Source organism: Hyperolius riggenbachi, chromosome 1, assembly GCF_040937935.1.
Source record: "Hyperolius riggenbachi isolate aHypRig1 chromosome 1, aHypRig1.pri, whole genome shotgun sequence".
NCBI classification, from domain to species: domain Eukaryota; kingdom Metazoa; phylum Chordata; class Amphibia; order Anura; family Hyperoliidae; genus Hyperolius; species Hyperolius riggenbachi.
Genome location: NC_090646.1, coordinates 184,814,065 through 184,837,427, shown reverse-complemented (window position 1 = coordinate 184,837,427; position 23,363 = coordinate 184,814,065). Strand labels below are relative to the sequence as shown.

Here is a 23,363-nt window from a genome sequence, read left to right as displayed (position 1 = left end):
AGGTGACAGGGAGCATGAGACACAGTTCCAACTGTCCTGTGTGCTGATCAGCCCTCCGAGTTGCTAGGCAACATGAATAACAACATAGGGAATCCCATCATGCTTTGCACAGCATCAGGGAAAAAAGCCTAAGCAGTTTTTTTTTGATGGGTGAAGCTTAGCTAAGAATGCAGCTAAAAATGATGCTTTGGTAAGAAAAACAAAGTTCTGATGCTGTGAAACTGTTAAAGACTTAAACACCAAGCCTTTTCAGTTCTGCTGAGTAGATTTTTAGTCCTGAGGTTCACTTTAAGGTTAGGTATACAGTAGGTAGAAAGAGGGTTCCGGTTGAGAATAGGTTTAGTTTTTGTTGTAGTCAAACATTGGTATAATTTTATCTCACCAGTATAATATAATCATAATTGCCCATTTGAAAAGAGTAAAATGAGAGGGGCAGGAAGGATTAACAGATGCATCCAGCAATGGTTTGATCGATACTTGAGCAGTTTTCTGCTGAAATATGATAAAGATTGAGCCAGGTAAACAAGTATATTGCTTGCTACTACCTGATTGTTTTCTAGTTGAGGAGTAATCATTTGCTTGCCACATCAGACTGTTATCAGATTGTAACTTAAAAAGGAATTTTAATGAATATAACTAAATTAATAAAATTGCTTTCTTTTTATAGTATAACTCTATAATGTGTTTGGTCAAGCTTTGCCCATTGTGAAATCTTTCTGATTTACATTCTTATATCTGGGGCAATACAAGCCTACGGTGGTGATTCCCCTGGAGTGATTGCGATTTGCCAAAATCACAATTGCAGCACCTGCAGCATTTTGCGAGTGATTTAATTCCAAAATTCTTTGAAATCGCAGTGGAAACTGGTTGTGCAATGTTAAAATCATTCTCAAAACAATAACGTTTTAGAAAGTAATTTGTGATATCTAGTGGGCCTCAGCCTATACTGCTGGTGAGGTGCATCACTAAGCAATGTTTATTTGTTGTTAAGTGAGCAAGAACAACATCTGATCTCCTAGAGTGCTTTGGGGTAGAATGCTGTCACACCGTAGCCTAGGCTAAGCATAAACATACAGCAATATATACAGTGGGTTGCAAAAGTATTGAAGTTTTCCACATTTTGTCACATTACTGCCACAAACATGAATCAATTGTATTGGAATTTCACATGAAAGACCAATACAAAGTGGTGTACACGTGAGAAGTGGAATGAAAATCATACATTATTCCAAACATTTTTTAGAAATAAATAACTGCAAAGTGGGGTGTGCGTAATTATTCAGCCCCTTTTGGTCTGAGTGCAGTCAGTTGCCCATAGACATTGCCTGATGAGTGCTAATGACTAAGTAGAGTGCACCTGTGTGTAATCTAATGTCAGTACTGTACAAATACAGCTGCTCTGTGACAGCCTCAGAGGTTGTCTAAGAGAATATTGGAAGCAACAACACCATGAAGTCCAAAGAACACACCAGACAGGTCAGGGATAAGGTTATTGAGAAATTTAAAGCAGGCTTAGGCTACAAAAATATTTCCAAAGCCTTGAACATCCCACGGAGCACTGTTCAAACGATAATTCAGAAATGGAAGGAGTATGGCACAACTGTAAACCTACCAAGACAAGGCCATCCACCTAAACTCACAGGCCAAACAAGGAGAGCGCTGATCAGAAATGCAGTCAAGAGGCCCATGGTGACTCTGGACGAGCTGCAGAGATCTACAGCTCAGGTGGGGGAATCTGTCCATAGGACAACTATTAGTTGTGCACTGCACAAAGTTGGCCTTTATGGAAGAGTGGCAAGTTGAAAGCCATTTTTAACAGAAAAGCATAAGAAGTCCCGTTTGCAGTTTGCCACAAGCCATGTGGGGGCCACAGCAAAAATGTGGAAGAAGGCTCTCTGGTCAGATGAGACCAAAATTAAACTTTTTGGCCAAAATGCAAAACGCTATGTGTGGAGGAAAACTAACACTGCACATCACTCTTAACACACCATCCCCACTGTCAAATATGGTGGTGGCAGCATCATGCTCTGGGGGTGCTTCTCTTCAGCAGGGACAGGGAAGTTGGTCAGAGTTGATGGTAAGATGGATGGAGCCAAATGCAGGGCAATCTTGGAAGGAAACCTCTTGGAGTCTGCAAAAGACTTGAGACTGGGGCGGAGGTTCACCTTCTAGCAGGACAACGACCCTAAACATAAAACCAGGGCAACAATGGAATGGTTTAAAACAAAATATATCCATGTGTTAGAATGGCCCAGCTAAAGTCCAGATCTAAATCCAATCGAGAATCTGTGGCAAGATCTGAAAACTGCTGTTCACAAACGCTGTCCATCTAATCTGACTGAGCTGGAGCTGTTTTGCAAAGAAGAATGGGGAAGGATTTCAGTCTCTAGATGTGCAACGCTGGTAGAGACATACCCTAAAAGACTGGCAGCTGTAATTGCAGCAAAAGGTGGTTCTACAAAGTATTGACTCAGGGGGCTGAATAATTACGCACACCTCACTTTGCAGTTATTTATTTGTACAAAAATGTTTCCACAACATTCCACTTCTCACGTGTACACCACTTTGTATTGGTCTTTCACGTGGAATTCCAATAAAATTGATTCATGTTTGTGGCTTTAATATTACAAAATGTGGAAAACTTCAAGGAGGCCGAATACTTTTGCAAGCCACTGTACATATTGAAAGTGTTTCTGATGCTGAAACCAAGATAATTTCCTTAAAACTGGGTATCCTAAATAATGCATTACATTCTACTTTACATTGTTGAGATACCTCCTTAAATGATCTCTCAATACCGTATTAATACTTTTCAAAATTTGATGGATAAGCTTGAATAAATAATATGTTATTCAGTAGCGTAGATAGATTGCTAATATAATGAGCACACTAGGGGTTTTAAACAAGCTGAAAACCTTTTGTGGCCCTGCTGTCCAGAGAACAGAGATGATGACTGGGGGCACAGAGGTCATGTATTTTATGTATGATAACACACTGTTAACAAAGAGTCCAGCAGTAATATGTAGACTTTGTTTCTGTCTGTCAGCTCTATATTTTGAGCCGTGTTTTGATTTATCACACAAAGATATTCATCATCATATCTGTGTTTGGAACTTGTGTGAGCGATTTTTATTCCCTAGTAATAATGTTTTAAGCTAGCATCCTCATGCAGCAGCTCTCAGCATCTGCCAGAACTGAAAAGTAAATTTGCGAACAAACTTTATTTTTTAACTTTTAAAATGGTTTATATGAAAACAGATAAAACTGCTTCTTCCATCCTTATGGTTATGGTTAGAAATGGTTTATTTTCTGTAATTGCATTGCTATGTAATGGGTTCTGGCAGTAAAACAACCTATAGACCCATTAGAGCAAGGCTGGGCTGGACTGAGGCAAGAAAGACACGAGCTTTTGGGAGCACCAGCCTCCGGGGGCATAACTCAACTCCCTATCAAACTCACTACCCTCAGTGCTGTGCACTCCCATAAGGGGAAGGGGCGGGGGCTAATCCTGCTGTGAATTGTATGCAGAGCAGAGGCAGCAGAGCATCGTACCTTACCTATTTCCAGGGGATAGGACCTTATCCCTCTCTGGATCGAAACCATGCAGCCTTTCTCTTTGTAGCTTCCAATGGCTGTCATGTAACATGCAGAGATAAGAGCTGCAAGGAGATAAGCTGCCCGATGTGCAGCTATGAGGCAGAGAGGAGTGAGGACCTGTGTTGTTGCTGGAATTAGTTCAGGGATGACGTTCTGCTGCTGCTACTCTAGCAGTCGTAGCAGCAGCGGAGCGTCACTCATACCTGTCATACCAAAGGGATAGTAAAGGATCATGGTGGAGGCTGTAATTAACTGAAGATGGGTTCCTTGACACTCACAAGCAATAAAACACTATTGAGACAGATATTAGACACCAGAATGTAGTATCAAATTATTATTGTGTATTTATAAAGAGCTGACATCTTCCACAGAACTTTATGGAACACATAATCATGTCACTAGCAACCCCTAGGGGAATTTACAATCTTACGATCTAATTCCTACCTAATCAAGTCAAAGCCACAGTTATAGTGGAAGACCAATTTTGTAGGGTGGAAACCGGTGTTCCTGGGAAAAAAAACCACATGGGACGAGCATACAATCCCCATACAGTGTCCTGCCCAACATTTGAACCAGTGACCCAGTACTACAAGGTATAAGTGCTCTTCATTATGACACCATGTGACCCCACCATGTTTCATTTCTCTTGCCTCAATATGCACTGTTGGCATATAGCATGGTCCCAAACACATCATCATATGAATTTTAGCATAATTACGTCAGTTTCAGTAACTAAAAACTAAAGTTATACCTATATTACTTTATATACAGTATGAGTTTTATTCAAGTTTTTTTTTCCATTCAGTGTTGAGCCTCCTGATCATGCAGCATGGCATAGTTAGACAGATCTACAGAGAGACAATATTATTGGTTGTGCATCTGCATGATCATAGTAACGGGGGACATGTGTTTAATGCCCTAGTTCAGGCTCATGTTTTTCATTCATTTTGAGGGGAATACATCATCATTTGCAACACACAAGGGCCCTGTGTCACTATGCACTGGTAAGATTCTCTTTTTGAATGGCCTTTTGCCACTGGCCTTTCTCCACTTTGCTCCGTGCAGGTACAACAGCTGGTTCAGTGCTGCTTTCATATTAGTTTAAAATTGTTAGGCTTACATTTTTTAGTTTATTAGGTGCCAGATTTGCATAGGTGCTGTTCTGCAGCAGCAGGAAAAATAGCACCTTAAAGAGAATATGTACTGTCCGATTTGTACAATAAAAAAAACATACCAATCGAGTCACTGTGATCTCCTGGATCCCTCTTTGCCCTTTCCGCCGCTCCCCGCCGTTAACCTGGCTTTTTAATTGCCAGTTTTAGGCAGTGTTTACAAACATTATACTACAAGTTTTTACTGCACTCCAGTCTGGGATTCTCACAGTTTTTCAGCATGTGACAGGCAGCTCCCTCCCCCCCTCAGCCTCACAAACTGCATCAGACAAGCTGAAACTGAGAGCAGAGACGCTGAGCCTGCAGGGGGTGTGCATTACTTGTATTCATTACAACAGAGGCAGCCCATTCCTCCCTGGGTCGACAAAGCTTGACAAAGACAAGAAGATTAGATATATTACAGAGACAGTGCAGCTAGAAAAGACTGCAGTAATCCAGACCACATTAGAACAGGTATAGAAACTTATAGGATAAAATAAATAAGGCTGAAAATGTTGTTACAGAGTCTCTTTAAATGATGAACTATACCAAGCAGAAAATCCCAGTATACATTTATGTGTTCACAAGGCAAGGCTTTGTAGCTTAACATATTAAAATATTATACCATTATCCACCAACCCAGAACAAATAGTGTTTTCTACTAGGAAAGCATTTGGAAGAATACTTCCTAATGCAGCACGTGTTGCGTTCTGTTTTGCATTTGGAAACCTATATGGACATCGCTTTCAGATGAAATGTAATCTTTGTTGAGAAAACAGTAATAAAATGAGGAAACAGAAAACAGATCTATACAAGAATTTTATGAAACATCATTTTAGATTTAGCTTTAGCTTGTTTATCTTCTTGTCTTGGTTTTCTCTGACAGAAAAATTCAGATTACTCCAATTAATCCAGGTTTATAGGAGGAATTGCAATACTTTCTGCTATGTGTAGCCAATTAGCCATGCAATAATAGATATTAGTAAAACCTCCATGGTGCCCGATATTTTTCATTTTTTGTGGCTGGTTTGTGGCAGGAAGGACCAGTTAAGATAAAGCAGTGGTAGAGGGGTTGTTAAGGTTTAGGCGAGGGGGGTTAAAGCTAGGCATTGGTGGGGGTTGGTTAGGGTTAGACATAGGCAGGAATGATGGTTAGGGTTAGGTATCGGAGATGGAGTGGTTAGGATTAAGCATTGGTAGAGGAAGGGGTCTGTGTGAGAACTTAGGTTTAGCTGTAGTAAAATATCGGTATCATTTACAGATATTTTACTATCGGAATTCACACTGCAAAATAGTACAATATCAGTAAATTCTACAAGCAGCTATTTTGGGTGACCAAATTACCAGGAGCCCTTTTTGCGTGTACACTTGGTTGGGGTTAGGAATAGATAGGGAAGGGTTCAAGTGAAAATTAGTGTACGGAGGTATTACAGAGATTTCACACCCATTTTTCCCCCATGCCTATTTTGCATTGATGCCCTCTAAGGGACATTTAGGGACATGAGTTGTTAGCTGTACTCTGTGAAGCATTGTGAAATTTGAGAGCACTACATAAATTATTAATAATGTCTGAAAATGACTGTTTCATCAGGTTCTTCCATCCATGTCCTACACGGTCTCCAGAGACTGATCATTTGGTCATATTACTCTCCCCAGAAGTGTATAGGCAGCAGGTGACCCTGACAATACAGGCGGTTGAATCTTTATAAGCACAAGAGCATTTTCAAAGCCCTCACAGACTGTCATATCACATATTGTTAGCCATGCCACTGCAGCTGCGATTTGCAGTATTTATTGGAATAGACACACATTACAGCTGGAGACACAGAATTTCCTGTTGATAGGATATATTATTTGGTTTGAATTAATATCAGAGTCTCATCATGATTTTCAGTATGTGATTGTGTTGTTGGGTAGCTATCCCATCTGCAAGTTTATTTACCAGATACTAATAGCGAATACAGAGATGCTTTAGAATAGCTAGTTAACCTTGTCATAAGGCAATTGTTTTATTATATAACTATACTTCATCTGGAAGGTTATTTACAAGAAGATAATAATAAATGTAGGTAGGCTTTAATATATGATACATAACACTGTCATAAATTGTATTTGGCAGAATCCTGTTACCAATTTATAAGCATTATGTATACATCGCTATACACTGATGATGACCTTCTGTTTGTAAATTATATATTTTAAAAATGAATTAACAAATGGCAAAACCACATTGTAAATTATATAGACATCAAGTTTCCTTTCAACAAGGAGTGACAACAAGATTTTCACTGGTGCTTCTTCCAGCCCCCTGTAGCCTGCCGCCTCCCCCGGTCCTAAAGGTCTTACCTATTGTGCTGCTGTAGCCAAATAAAAGTCAGTGACCCAGGGGCTACTGTGCTCCTGTTGCGCTACACATACACATTTACAAGTCTGAACAAACTACGTATGCACAGATTGCTCCCGCCCTTAGGAGTGTGATCAAGGAGGAGCGGGGCCGGGACAGTGGATGCACAGTTTTTAACGGGGGATTACAGTAGCACAAATAATCAGATTGGGAGGACACAAAGGGAGCAGACAGACTACAGGGGGTGGTAGAAGCCCCAGGTAAGTAAAGTTCCTCTGGTTATTCCGTATCAAGTTTACTTTATGCAACTAGTTGCAGCATATTTACTCATTTTTACTCATTTTAATTTAATGGATAGTACTCTTACCTTGTAGTTCTAAAATTTCAGGTTCAGGATACCATATGCATGGAGTATGTATGCTTTCCCTGTGTCTCCGGGAGAGGGGTTCCTCCCACTTTACAAAAATCTACAGGTAACAACATTTCTCATTGATATTGACTGCAAAGCATGTCTAGAACCCTTATTTCAATGAAAAAAAACACTTCTCTCCCTTTCAAGTGAATATGTTTTTGGGGGGTGGGGCGGGGGGATTGTGGGGCTCATTCACAAAATTTTCTGTTGAATTTTCTCATCTCATGTTTTATCTCCCCTTATCTAGTTTAACTCTAGATTTAAAGAGAGATCAATTGTGAGTTAATAAGTAAGGTGAGATAATTTGAAATAAAAGGTTTGTGAATAAGCCCCTGTGTGCCTGCATAAATAAAAATAAAAAAATAATAGAAGAATAAAAGAGAATAAACTTATTTCAAATCAAAAACCTTTTCACCCATTTTAAAATAAAATGTTTGTTCCTTGCTGTAATTCAATACTCTTCTTTCTTCATTACTAATCTTCTCAACTTCATCTTGAAAGTAATCTACAGCAACAAGCAGCCACACAGATCGCATCCCTTTCAGCAGGAGACTAGTCAACAAATACCAGTGTCCACTGTCCATAAAAATCCCACTTGGGAACCACGGTGATATCAGTTACCATTTCTGCATACTTAAAGGGAAGGTTCAGGGAGGGTAGTGAAAAAATAAAAATCAATTTCCACTTACCTGGGGCTTCCTCCAGCCCGTGGCAGGCAGGAGGTGCCCTCGCCGCCGCTCCGCAGGCTCCCGGTGGTCTCCGGTGGCTGACTCGACCTGGCCAGGCCGGCTGCCAGGTCGGGCTCTTCTGCGCTCCAAGGCCCGGCACTTCTGCGTCCCACGCGGGCGCGCTGACGTCATCGGACGTCCTCCGGGCTGTACTGCGCAGGCGTAATACAGTTTTTAAAATAAACATCTAAAATTTATTGCACTTACAAATTCCTTGGTAAAACATCCAGCACGAGTTTTAACGGTCTATCCCCCGTATCGGTGGCCTCTGGTGGGCTCTCTGGTGACACTAACAACTGCTAGGTCTGGCCGCCGCACTCTCAGCCGTCCATCCGTCTCGGCGTCTGCCCACCGCTCTCACACTCCACGCCACTTCCTGGGTCCCGCCCTACTAGTTTCGTCACATCAGTGACTCATCAGGAGCTGGGGCCCTGATTGGCTTGGAGTGCTTTAACTTCTAACTCCCTCCCCTTCCCTTCCCTTAGGCCAATAGAGCTTTCCTATTCTTGTGCATATTAATTAGCCATACGTTTCTTCTACTACCCGCGCTGGATAACATTCGCCGCAATTAAAATCACAAAACTTATATATAAATATGCAATCCCGCATGTTGGGCTAACCTACCACCTCTACCGTTAATTATATCCTTGCCCAACGTACGGGATCTATCAGAGCCCAACAGAGTTGCGAATGGTGAGATCTCGTTTTACATAAAATTGCATGAGAAATCCCCACACATACAATGAATATCTACCCCTTCCTCCAGTATATATCTCCCTCATACAACATACCGCCTGACCATTAATCTACCTTTTCCTAATCTATTGCTTCATCGACTACAAATACATTTTGCAAGAAAACAACAATTTGCATGAAACAACATTTTACATCACGTGTCTCCCAAAAAAACAGACCACATCAATGTCTATGTTTAGACCCTCTGGTCTCATCGTTCCAACTTCGTATATGTATCTAGTTTCTTCCTGGGATATTTTTCTAAGAATATCTGTTCCCCTCCATGCAGGTTTTATTTTCTTTATAGCACAAAATTACATTTGTTTGGAGTCACATCCATGAGTCTCCCCAAAATGTACAGGGACACTATGATTTACTCTCCCTTTCTGAACATTCCTTGTGTGTTCCCCCATCCTTTCCTTTAATTGCCTAGTTGTGCGTCCAATATATTGGTACCCACATGTACACCATAACATATAGATCACATATTTATCATTACAAGTTATGAACTGATTTATTTGAAATCGTCTACCATTGGAAAGGGATACTACCTCCTTAGTTCTTACTGGGGTGGCTTCTCTGCATGCCTTACACTTACGGCATGGAAAGAAGCCCTTTTCCTGCCAACCCTGCAGTCTGTCTTGTCTTTTGGGGGGGGTCCACACAGCTAGGCACCATAAGGTTCCTTAAGTTTGGCACCCTTCTGTAAATGGACCTTGGATGGCTTGGAATGATTGATGCCCCTTAGTACGTGATCTGTGCCCAAAATGCCCCAATGTTTTTTAATTATTCTCTCCCAGTTACTGTATTGGGAATTGTAATCTGTTATTATAGCCATCTGTTGATCCCCATCATCCCCATTATTCCCTCCCCCCAAAATAAGATCATTTCTATCCCTCTGACTAATCTCATATATTTGTTTATCCAACTCCTCCTCTTGATATCCTCTCTAATAAATGTATCCAGTTCACCCTCCCCTCCCCCCCAAACTATAAATAGGTCATCTATAAAACAAACCCATTCTTTATTTTTCCTTTCCGTAACATCCTGTATTACTTGCTCTTCCCATTTCCCCATAAACATGTTTGCCAGACTAGGGGCAAAGTTTGCCCCCATCGCACAGCCTTTGTGCTGTCTGCAAAACACCCCTTTATGCCAGAAATAATTTTTCCCCTTGCATTCCATCCTCTTTCTCCAGATAGTATTTAGCTGCTTCAATGCCTTGATCATGGTTAATATTTGTAGTATGTTGTAGTAGCAGAAACGTATGGCTAATTTCTGCATACTTGGAACACAGACAATTCTGTAATGAAAATATAAAATTAATTTTCTAAAGGTGAGCTCTGTTCCACCATCTCCCACTGCCTATGCCTTACTGTTGGCTATTGAAACTGGACTTCATATTGCTGCTCCAAAAAAGAAATATAAGGGTGTTAAAAGGGACAGTGTAGTCTGAGGGATATGTAGGCTGCCATGATGAGATTCTCTGAAAGCAGATCCGAGATGAAAAACTAACTCTAGCAAGTAACTTGTCTATATATGTTATCTAAAGTTTATATCTAAAGTTTAGATGGTTTACACAGAAAATCTATCTACAAACAGCTTCAACAGTATATGATTATTTCTTCCTGTGATACAATGAGGGCAGCCATGTTTTGTTTGTCATATTACACACAAGCAAAGCTGCTTTGCATCTCCAGCCCTCAGCCTGTCTCATCTCCTCCTCCCTCCTCCCCTCTCCGCCCCCTTGCCTCTGAAATCTCAGGCATGCTCAGTGTGTGCTGGGGCTGTCATTTGAGTAAAGTAGCTAAATCTACTGGAACACGACCTGTGGAAGGAGAGGCATAACTGCAGATACAACAGTTTCTGGAGTATCACAGCTATATTCAAGGAAAGAGTGAAACCCTTGTATTCAAACCCAATTTAATTTATAAAACTATATTTTTTTAAATTGTAATAAGATAAAAGTATTACTCTGCAGTGACATGATTTATTGCTTATTTGTAATTTGTGTTATGATGGCAGCAGATTTTTTCTGAACCAGTCCATCTCAGCAGAGCTTTGTAACTGCTGTTGCACCCAGTCACCTGATGCATTCGGTGTAAGGGTGTGGGCAGCATGGTGGCAAGCACTCTCGCCTTGCAGCACTGGGCCCCCAGTTTGAATCCCAGCCAGGTCTACATCTGCAAGGAGTTTGTATGTTCTCTCCAAGTCTGTGTGGGTTTCCTCCGGGCACTCTGGTTTCCTCCCACATCCCAAAAACATACAGATAAGTAAATTGGATTGCCCCTAAAATTGGCCCTAGACTACGATACATAGACATAAGACTATGGTAGTGATTAGAACTCCACATGATATACAATAACAGACCTCAAATCAGTGCAGCTGACCCCCCTAAATGACCAACAGCAGTGGGCCCATTGGTGCAATTGTCACCACATGATATGCAATGACATCAGAACTCATATCAGCATGGCTGACCCACTTATATAAGTGACAGAAGTGGGTCCCTTAGCGCAAATGTCACCACATGATATGCAATGACATCAGACCTCATCTCAGCACGTCTGACCCCCCTAAATGACTGACATCGTTGGGCCCCTTCGCTCAAAAGTCCCCACATGATATGCAATAACAGATCTCAAATCAGTGCAGCTTACCCCCCTAAATGACCGACAGCAGTGGGCCCTGCAGTGTGAATGTCTCCACATATATATGTACGTACATACCCAACCTCATGCACAGAAGTTATACAAGACTCCAAAACACACACATAATCTCAAACACAGAACTTACACCCTCCCTCCACACACAACTTATACACACCTCCCCCACACACACAATCTCATACACAGAACTTACACAACCCCCTCACACACAACTTATACACAACCACACACACACACACAATCTCATACACAGAACTTATACAACTTCCCTCCCCAACTTATACACACACACCCACACACACACTCTCATACACAGAACTTACACAACCCCCCCGACTTATACACACACACCCACACACACAATCTTATACACAGAACTTACACAACCCCCCCCTCCCAACTTATACACCAACACACACACACACAATCTCATACACAGAACTTGCACACACACCCCAGGCTTACAAGGCAGACAGGAGGGGGAAATGGACAGGTAAGAGGTAGATATGGCGAGAAAGAGGAAAAGAGAGAGAAAGAAACAAGTAAGCAGCAGAGAGCCAGATACACTGGCTGCAGCAAACATTCAGCTTCAGGAAACTTACAGCACTCCTTTCATGCCTGACTATCATTCAGGAATGCATCACCATGATCTCTGAGATGCATCCCCCACCCCCAAGAGCTCTCTTTAGCCTGTCAGCAACACGTGCTCCAGCCCCCCTGCACAGTAACAGCCAGCTTTTGTTTCTCACCGTGGGAGGCTGTGAAAGGCTGAAGCCTGTGATGCAAAGTACAGTACGGACTCTCTATGCCAAGGTGTCTCTATGTCAGGGGAGCCTTTATGCTTCTGCCTAGTGACTGCTCTCAATGCCAGGCATTAGCACTGCACTAAAGTAAATAAAAGACTCACCTCTTACAGTAGCAAGCCAGGGAATCTCGCGCTTCCCGGAGCTGTCAACAGGAGGGACCACGTGGTCAGGGACACTGCACTGTGATTGGAGAGCGGCAGCAGAGTGCAGTGCACAGACATGGTACACAATGGAAGGAGAGCAGAGCCAAAGCGTGTGTGACACCCTGCCACAGTGCAGGAGAAAGGTACCGCACAGTCCCTACATAGCACTGCCAGCTGATTTCTGCAAGACGGGTGGCTCATGCACTCCTGCTTTTCTCCTCCCCCACCTCCACTATTTCTCTGCTGCCTGTCACTGACCCTGATGATGATAAGTGCTGAACTCACACAAGCATCGCGCGAGTTCAGCTGCTCCTGGCTGGGAACGCCTCCTCCTCCTCCTTTATCAAAAGCCTCCGCCTGCTTAGACTAACTTCACATCAGTATGTGCGGCATGGGACTCAAGAACGCCGAGGCGTTGGAGGAGAGGGAGCATGGCTTATTAAATTATAAGGAAATAAAGTAAAAAAGAACTTAAGAAAACACTTTTTGGGGGGAATATTGCCCTAATAGGTATATCAAAGGGTTACATTTTTCAAAGATACAAAACGTCACCTCAGATCCACTTTAAACAATGCTAATTCCCAAGTTGCCCTGTTGATCCTCTGCCTCTAATACGTTAAATCCCTGCCCAGAATACATATGCAGATAAGGTGCACTAACTCAAAGCAATAGGATGAGGTGCTCTACTCAAAGCAATAGGATAAGGTGCTCTTACTCAAAGCAATAGGATAAGGTGCTCTTACTCAAAGCAATAGGATAAGGTGCTCTTACTCAAAGCAATAGGATGAGGTGCTCTACTCAAAGCAATAGGATAAGGTGCTCTTACTCAAAGCAATAGGATAAGGTGCTCTTACTCAAAGCAATAGGATAAGGTGCTCTTACTCAAAGCAATAGGATAAGGTGCTCTTACTCAAAGCAATAGGATAGGGTGCTCTTGCTCAAAGCAATAGGATAAGGTGCTCTTACTCAAAGCAATAGGATAAGGTGCTCTTACTCAAAGCAATAGGAGGAGGTGCTCTACTCAGAGCAATAGGATACGCTGCTCTTACTCAAAGCAATAGGACAAGGTGCTCTTAGTCAAAGCAATAGGATAAGGTGCTCTTAGTCAAAGCAATAGGATAAGGTGCTCTACTCAAAGCAATAGGATGAGGTGCTCTTACTCAAAGCAATAGGATAAGGTGCTCTTAGTCAAAGCAATAGGATGAGGTGCTCTACTCAAAGCAATAGGATAAGGTGCTCTTACTCAAAGCAATAGGATAAGGTGCTCTTACTCAAAGCAATAGGATAAGGTGCTCTTACTCAAAGCAATAGGAATACTTGAAAAAACAATTAACAAATATGGTATATTGCTAAAAAAAATGCAAGAAGTGCAAACATGAAGCTCAGACACATTATAAGCGCTCTTCTGAACGTTTTTTTAGCCTCCAGAGCTTTTTCAGAGCTTTTTAAAAAACACTCCCATTGACTTACATTAAAATTGCGGTAATATTTTGATTGTTTTAAAATCTAATGATTTTACCACAATTTTAATGTAAGTCAAAGTGAGCATTTTTTAAAAAGCTCTCAAAAAGCTCTGGAGGCCAAAAAGCACTCAGAAAAGCTCTTATAGTGTGTCTGAGCCCTTAAGGAGGAACTGTAGTGAAAATAATTTAATAAACTAAATTGTTTGTTTTTTGTAATATTAACTTATACATTATTAGTCAGTGTTTTCCCATTATAGAATCTTTCCTCTCCCTGATTTACATTCTGAAATTTATCACATGTGGCAACATCTTTAGCCCTGTCAAGTGATCTCTGCGGAAGTTTTGTTTTTGTGTGCATTCTTTTCTATTTCTGCACATTATATTATGCAAATAATTCTGAACATTTTCTCTATCAATGAAATTAGCTGTTGTGGAAAAATGTGCATGTTTTTCTGCATACAAATGCACATGATGTTCAGAAAACACGTGCAGAAAAATGTGCACAAAAAACTGAAAGACAAGTACAAAATATACCTGGGCTTCCAGAATGCTCGGGGAGGAGATTCCTGTATAGCTTAATAGCCTGGGATAAACATCAATGGGAGGGCAGAACTATAGATAAGTGTTTCTGATACTAAAACCTGGAATATTACTGTAAAAATGGGTAACCTGAATTATTGACTGCATTTTACTAAATGCCACTACAGTGCCTCTTTAAAGTAATTGATCTGTGCAACTCTCAAAAGTTTGAATAATAAAGTGATTTGCAAATCGAACAATTTTCATCATATTATGGCATTCGATTGTTCTACTTTGTTGATAATTTTTTGATACATACATAGGTTATTGCTATAACTTACTTTAACCAACTAGAAATCCATTTTTGGTTGTCGCATATCAGGCTTTTGTAGTGGAAATTTTAACATCTGAAAGCCTAAGGCTATAAAAAGTTTTCCTTATCAACTTTTTAGATCTTAATTTTTGTCACAGCCAGGTTTCATTTTATACATGCCATCGGCTCTAAGAGCAGAGAAAAAGGGGAACTGATGCCATTTCTCTTGTGATGCAGGATTTTCATGGAACATCATAAAACAATGTAATCACTATCATAAATCAGGCACTCATGTCAAGACACTAAATCAATATACTATGCCTAACTTTGTGGACAGAGGAATAAGGTCACACAAAGCCTAGTTAAGAATACCAGTAACAAGGCCCTCTCAAAGTCCCAAATAGTATTTTTGAAGACACAAATCAGCTTACAATAATGTATTAGCTGTCAGTGGTTTTGTTAAGGGCCTGGAGAACTCAGGATCTGTGCCTATTACCTCTGCAATGATAACGCTAATGACCTGTGAGAGCTTTAAATAAAAGAGGGTAAAACTTGCACCACAGCCATCAACAGGAGCTATACCTGCATCAAATCTATTTTATATTCCTCCTCCTCCTGTAAGAAACTCATAAAAACGCATTTGCCATATATGAAAGAATATGTCTGGGTTTTTCCATTACAGAGCATGAAATTATGATAAAGTAAAATTATATTTTTACAGATGATAAAAGAATAGTCTGAGTTTTTACATTGATCAACAGGAATGTAAAAAAAAGTACAAAAACAAAAAAATAAATAAAAAACAAAACCTCTCAAGCTCTGTTGACAGCAAAATTACAAATGGGCATGTCAGTTTGCTGATTACTGCAGATGACTACTCTAGAGTTGGAGTGTTTCTAGCTTTCTGCAGTGCATTACTCATGCAGTCCAGGCTACTGGATTTCCACTATACCGCTATGCTGTACCCGTATATGTGACTGAGGCCCACAAAAGTGTTAGTGGCTTATCATTGTGCTATTTAATGCCTAGAGTGCTCAGCATCTTTGTGTGTTTTTCCTTCTTTCATGCCAGAAGCACACACCACAGGGAATGCCCATTACCTTCTCTTGGGTCTCCTTTTTTTTTTCTTTGCAGGGATACAGCCTATAAGTGCAGCACGTATGCAGAAAGCTATGCTAATGCATATAAACTATTGTTTATATTTTCTTCTTATCTCTGGAAAGGAAAAATCAGAACAAAGAAGGATAGGTGAGCAGAGCCTAGCAATTTGAGCACATATTCTCTAAAACAAAGAGGCTGGCTAGTGTGTGTGCCTTCAGAATGTTTTATCTCTGCTTGATGGAAGTATATAATGTTATTACGTTGAGAAGAGTCAAACGCGCTAATTTGGAGGAGAGTATCCAGATGTGCTTTTCCTTGGAGTGCCAGAGATACAAGTGTAATAGGATAAATTCAATAAAGTAAAGTGATCTTGTCAAGAAATCTCATTTAATATGTTCCATAATATGACAAAAAAAGTAGTTTGATTTGTTTTCAGAAACTCTAATTTGCGGTTTATTGATTTTCTATTTTTTTGTTATCTTCTTTTAACAGCCTGCGCACTTGTTGCCATATAAATGAGGTCAGTCATACCTTTATTCAGATGAAAAGGCTTTCTTTATTCAATTACTCTACTCCATTGAAGTCCTGCTCTTAATAAAATTTCATATTAACAATATAATTATTTTTCAGGAAAATAAATGTATCTTTTGTTCAAATAAAAGAGCTTTTCTTTTTTAATTTCCTACGTGAATAAAAATCCTCAGTTGACCTTTGATAAGTATACAGCTAAGGATTTCAATCTACTGGGTAATAGAAAAGCTTCATGGACCACAGAAAGCCTCTTTTGAGCTATGTAATTTATTTCGGCAGTTGATACTCTTTGTATTCTGTGTACGTAGTGTATTTTACATAGCATGTGTAACGATTGGTGTCAGCTAACAGATTTTCTGATTATTGGTGATCTGCAGTATGACCAATAATACAGATGCTATACCTGATTATGTGGTGATCTGCAGAATCACCAATAATGCTAGTATAGCCAGATACAAGACTACCAATGTGAGATAGTGTTTGGTGTAACAGTAATTAGGATGAGCGGGTTCACCCGAGGAGCGGGTGACCCAGACAGTACTGCAACCGGTGCTCACTATTGGGCAGGTGAGTCAGACCGTGTTGCAGCCAAGAGTGTTGGAAGCACAAACGCAAGTAGAAGATAATACAACCAGAGCTGAACAACTGATCACCTGTGGAGCAGGTGATTCAGGTAGTACTGCAGCCTAGTAGTGTTTGGTGCACAGCACAAGGAGGAGTAATACAATTAGTACTGCACTAACGATCCCCTGTGGAACAGGTGATACGAACTGTATTGCAGCCTAGGCGTAGTTGATACAGAAGGTACTGCAGCCTAAGTGTAGGCAATACAGACAGTACTGCAGCCTAGGAGTAGATGATACAGACAGTACTGCAGCCTAGGAGTTGGTAATACAGACGGTACTGTAGTCTAGGTGTGGATGATACAGACAGTACTGCAGCCTAGGAGTAGATGATACAGACAGTACTGCAGCCTAGGAGTAGATGATACAGACAGTAATTTCCCTCACCAGTGGCTAGGCCCACTGGTGCGGGTAGCGAGGTCAGACAGGCAGAGTAGGCAACGAGCAGACAGGTACAGTACAGAAACGGAAGACTGATTCAGTGTCAATAGCAAGCAGGGTCGGCAACGTGAATCAGATGGCTGAGGTACAGAATCGACAAACAGGAGGATAGTCAGAGTAAGCAGAAAGTCATAACAAATAAACAATGCAATTAGTACTTTAAGCTATCAACAGAATCTGGCTAAGTGTGGGTCCCCAGCTCCGGCCAGTTCTAGCATACTTTGGGATCTGACTAGGGTCTGAGTGCTAACACGATAGCATTTGCAACAGCAGACGAGGAGCTACTGACAGGCCTGTCCTATATATACCCAACCATGCTCCACAGCGCCGCCCCAGTCACTCAGCCAATCCGGATGCTGGCTGGAATCAGCTGACCGCGCGTCAGCTGACTCCTCTCCTAGCTGCATAAAGGTCCTGTCGCTCAGCTCGCGCATGCGTAGCCCTTAACCGGTGAGCGATAGAAGGACCAGGCAAAGTCTCAGCATGTAACCGCGCGGCAGCGGCTGCTGGCTGATATGCGGAGATAGCCGCCATGCCGCTTGTCTCTGCGGCGGTATATCCGCTATCTATTACAGCATGTCCCTCAGAGACAGGCTCAGTTAGCAACAGTAAATCCATGATTATTAGGGAAGACCATAGTCATCAGTACTAGATTGGTCTTATTAAAGCCAAGTATTTCCAAGTTTCAGATTTTAGGCCAATCACAATACTTGGAATTTGAAAGTACTTGGTAGTATTGGACCAATCACAGAATGCAGAGGTTTACCTCAGAAGTGGGAATACCACGGAAATTGTAGACCAAATTGTAGAAAAATTGTAGACTTGGATACTACCAAGTTTTACTGAGTCTTGTGATCGGTCTAAAATTTCTGTGGTTTTCCAATTTACATGGAAAAATTCTGCTGCCTGAGGTCGGTCCAGTGTTTCCAAACTGTAATTAGGCTATAATTTCCGAGGTGTGCTAATGTGGTATTTCTGTGGAATACCCATTTGCAAGGCTTATTTCAGATTAACCCTGCGGCAGCCCATTTCCGGTCAGGAACTCAGAAATTGGTATTCCATGGAAATTTTCCCTACATTTCACACAGCATTTGCTGTGTGAGCTTACATTGGTTGCTAAGGGCAACAAATAAACATTTCTGGCTTTATCAGGAGCTCTGTGCTGGCTTTATTGCCTACCTAGCTGTACACCAATAGTAGAGGAAGATATTTTCGTGCCCGAGCCCTTAGGTGATTTATTTGCACATCACCTGGCTGGTCAAGTGGTATTTATTATATTGTTTTTGATATACTCTATAAGGTGGTACCTTGTGAGCAGTCATCAGATATGTCCTGTATCTGCTTTAGTTTGTGGTTTAGACATGAATGGCGGTGTGTTGAGTTATTTTTATGGTACAGCAAAAATTGTATGTTATACAAGCTGCACACTGATACAATTATATACAAAGATATAATTTCAATGAAACTTGGTATATAGATCCCTTACTACCTAGGAAGATATGTTCTCATGCCTCCCCCCCCCCCCCCGCAGAACCACAAACAGCCAATCAGATTTCACTCATTCACAACAATAAGGAAATTTAAAAGGCAAAATTTTCAAAGTAATAAAACCAGAGTTCCCAAACTTGGCACTGTTGGTCACTTGGTGAACGAGGTTAAAAAATTCAGGGAAAGTGGGCGGAACATAAAACAGCCAATCAAATTTCAGCCATTCATTTAAATGGGAAAATATAAAATGCAGCTATTGTTGGGCTGTTAATTGCAGGGTACTCAAACTTGGCACAGTTGATCACTGGGTGACTGGGATGAATATTCAGGAAGTGGGTGTAGCCTACAATAGCCAATCAAAATTCACCTATTGATTTTCAAGGGGAGTATTTCAATTGCTGCCATTCTTACACTGTTAATGGCAGAGGCCTCAAACCTGCTACCTGGTCACTGGAGGACTGGGGTTCAAATTTGATAAAGGGGGCAGAGCCACAAACAGTCAATCAGATTTGCTTGACTGATAAACTGCTTCCATTCTCACATTATTGATGCCAAGGACCGCAAAGCTCACAAACTTAGGAATTGAGTGACTGTGTGTAAAAAGGATAGAAAAAATGAGCAAATCCAACAACAACCACATTTTTAAATGGGAAGATGTGAATGGCAACGATTTTTACACAGTTTTTGGCAGGGTTCTTAACCACTTCGGGACCGGCCGCCTAACCCCCCTTAAGGGCCAGGCATTTTGCGGTAAAGGTGGGTGCGTGCATTTGGGGGGGTCAGGAGGCTGGATCTCATCTGTGGCTGGCTGGGCAGTGTCCCCCCCATGGTGGCAAGTGTCCCACCTTGCACCAGCAGCCATCACTCAGCTTCCAGGCTCCAGCGATGAGCCGCAGTAGCCCCTTTTTCTCCAGCCGGCATCTCCGCTCCAAATGACGCTCAGGTCGGGTCACGGCTTGATGACGTCATCAAGCCGGGACTCGGCGCTGATGTCAGACGGCCAGAGCAGAAGGGGGCGCCGATCGTCGCTGAAACAGCAGGGAGGTAAGTGGATCCTCTTCTTTTTTCCCCTGCCGGCCGCCACTGGCTGCTGATCACTGAGGGGAGATGACAGCTGTCATATGACAGCTTAATCTTCCCTCTCGGGTGCGCACGATCGCGTCGGGATGTTTCTTTTGCGCAGACATTGAATCAACGTCCAGTCAGAATGGCAGCACCACCTGCTGGACGTTGATTCAATGTCTGTGGTCCCCGAAAGGTTAAACTTGGCACAGTTGGTTACTGAGTGACTGGGATTAGTATTCACCTATTGATTTTTAAGGGAAATATTTAAATTGCTGCTATTATTACACTTTTAATGGCAGAGGCCTCAAACCTGCTACAGTTGGTCACTGGGTGACTGGGGTTCAAATTTGATAAAGGGGGCAGAGCCACAAACAGCCAATCAGATTTGTTTGACTGATAAACTGTTTCCATTTTCACATTATTGAGGTCAAGGACCCTAAAGCTCACAAACTTAGGGATTGAGTGACTGTGTGTCAAGGTTAGAGAAAGTGTGCAAAGCCAACAACAACCACATTTTTAAATGGGAAAATTTAAATGGCAGCCATTTTTGCACTGTTAATGACAGGGTTCTAAAAATTGGTACAGTTGGTCACTGGGTGACTGGGATTAATTATTCACCTATTGATTTTCAAGGGGAATATTTAAATTGCTGCCATTCTTACACTGTTAATGGCAGAGGCATCAAACCTGGTACAGTCATTTACTGGGGAACTGGGATTCAAATTCTGAAAAGGGGCAGATCCATAAACAGCAAATCAGATTTTTTTTTTTGCTTGATTTCAATGGGAAAAGAGTTGAATGCTGAGAGTTCTTTTGAATGCTGGCAGTTCTTTTTACCTATAATATATTCCTCCTCTTCCATTTATTTCCCTGCCTAGCTGGTCACTTGTGTTTACAAGCAAGGCTGAGGTGACTCAGTGATTGGATGTGTAAATATACACAATGAGCAAGAGAAGGGAGGGGGGAAACAAGAGTCAGGGAGGATATGATGTCAGCATTAGCTTTGCAAGATGGCCACTGCCTAGAAAAGGATGTTCTGCTGGATATGAAGGGACCTATAGAGTTAAGGAATATAAATGCATACAATAGAAAGTTAGCACAGTAAGGGCAGAGCCGGGACAAGGTCCTCCAGCACCCAAGGCTGAGACACCAAAGTGCGCCCCCTCCATCCCTCCCACTCCAGCCGTTACACACTGATTGCTATTAGACTGAGGCAGGGAACACACTACATGCGTTTTTGCGCGTTTTGCCGCAAACGGAAAAACGCGCACGATTTTCGAGGCTATTGAAATTAATAGCCTAGCACAGGAAACGCTGTACCGCATGCGTTTGTGTGCGTTTGCGTTCGCGTTTTTTTCTGCGTTTTCTAAACGCACAGTTTTCTGCTTTTTCCCGCACGTTGCATGGCAGTACATGCCATGCAAACGCATAAACACGGAAACGCACGCGGAAAAATGCACGCGTTAGATGCGACCGCAAAACCCAACGGAAACGTGGGAAACGCAGGGGAAAACGGCCCTGCAAGTGTGACCCCAGCCTAAGAGGCGCCCCAGGGCCCCAAACACCTTTATTTCTAGTTATCTGGCTTGCAGTCACTGCCATGTTTCCCCTTTTCTTATTTCTCTCTGCTTCAAACACAATAGGGGAGTGATAGTGTAACCCTTTTTATCCTCTGTGTTCTGCCCTGGCTGAGAGGATTCCACCAGACACTGACTCAAATGTGAATATCAAGGATTTATTTGTGACCTTAACAATGGTCAAGTGGTAACTTCACTCAACCAGTATAACTCTCAACACAAATATCCACTTTCCCTGCACATCACAGAGCAAAAATACAATCTTCTCCTCTTCACAGCCGGTGCACCGCTAGAAGCTGCAGGATAAAAAGGTTAGGTTACACAGACACTTTTATACATAAATAGAGCTACAAAAGATCTTCTTCTCCTACAATCATCAACCATTTTTTAATACAACACTTTTGATCACGGTACCATTTACTGAGGTATAGGGCTTGGGTAGGGACAGGTCTACTGAGCAATTCAGCTCCTATACAGTCTCAGTCCCTTGATACCATGTCCAAGCTATATTGCTCAACAAAACCTTAAAGGGGGGGGCGGGGGGTAGAGTTCTTCTTTAATATGGTACTGAAGCAACTTTCACAGTTTGTTGGTTGGTATATGGCATCCAAATGATGTTTACTTTACTCAGAAAATCTCTCAGACATTTGCTCTATCTACTGTATCTCTCAATTTCTCTTTTATGTAGATCCCCAAGTAAAATAGTATAACAAAATAAAAATAATCAAATCAACCAATAAGGGGTTAGAGAAATAAAAGGAAAATACCATTAAAAAACAAAATTAACCAATGCACCCAGCTGTCCCACCAGTAACTCTCTCTATACTGTATACTGAATAAGCTCTAACTACTGTAATTGTAACACTGGTTTACCGACTTTGTTGACTCTTTTCTCTGTCAGATGTCACTCTGCTTTTCACTGTAGTTCTCTTAGTAACATTGGATGCAGTGGGGTGATTCCACCACCAATCTTCTCATTTACTGTTGTCAGGTTAACAGATCTAGTTATGTTTCACTGACATGTTCTCTTTATCTCAAAGGCTCTTGCTCTCTCTCTCTTTCTTATGCCTTGCACTCTGGTAACACAAAAATAACACTTTTGTTCATTTCTCATATCAGGCTTTTAGTAGATAACTGAAGAACAAATCAACTGATGAACAAATCAACTGATGAACAAATGAACTGATCTGATGCAGGCTGACAGGCAAATGTCTCTGAGTCAGGATCACTGCTAGCGGCTGAGCTATATATCACTGAGGGGTCTGTCAGAGGTCTTTCACTCTCCGGTAACAAAGTTCACTCACACTTAATATATTTGACCACAGTCTCTGTTTCTTTGGAAATTCAGTACTATATTGCATAAATGAACTGATTATCATCACAATGTCACTGTTTCTTTAAGGCTTTATCAGATTTTAGTCACACCACCTTCATCAGAATATGCCATTCAGTATGCTGGAGTTAACTGTCACTATTCTCAAACAACCTCCACTGAACTCTGGCCCTTCTCTGATCACAACCTGTGGCTTGATGCTGGCGCAAGGCCTATACTCAACTGGCCTGACAGGATCTCTCTCCTCCTGTGCCCGCCTGGATCTGGCCTGCTGTCTCTTTAAATTGTCTCTGGTCAGTGCTTTAGGCTCTGCCACCGTTGCCC

At 41.6% G+C, this 23,363-nt stretch overlaps 1 long non-coding RNA gene across 1 annotated transcript; it reads left to right on the top strand.

Moving 5' to 3' along the window:
- Positions 1-111: 111 nt before the first annotated feature.
- LOC137546794 (uncharacterized) lies at positions 112-23,055 on the top strand. Its single transcript, XR_011026375.1, has 4 exons — positions 112-190; positions 7,481-7,565; positions 16,474-16,501; positions 22,826-23,055. It is a non-coding gene; the product is annotated as an uncharacterized lncRNA (long non-coding RNA).
- The last annotated feature ends 308 nt before the right edge of the window (positions 23,056-23,363 follow it).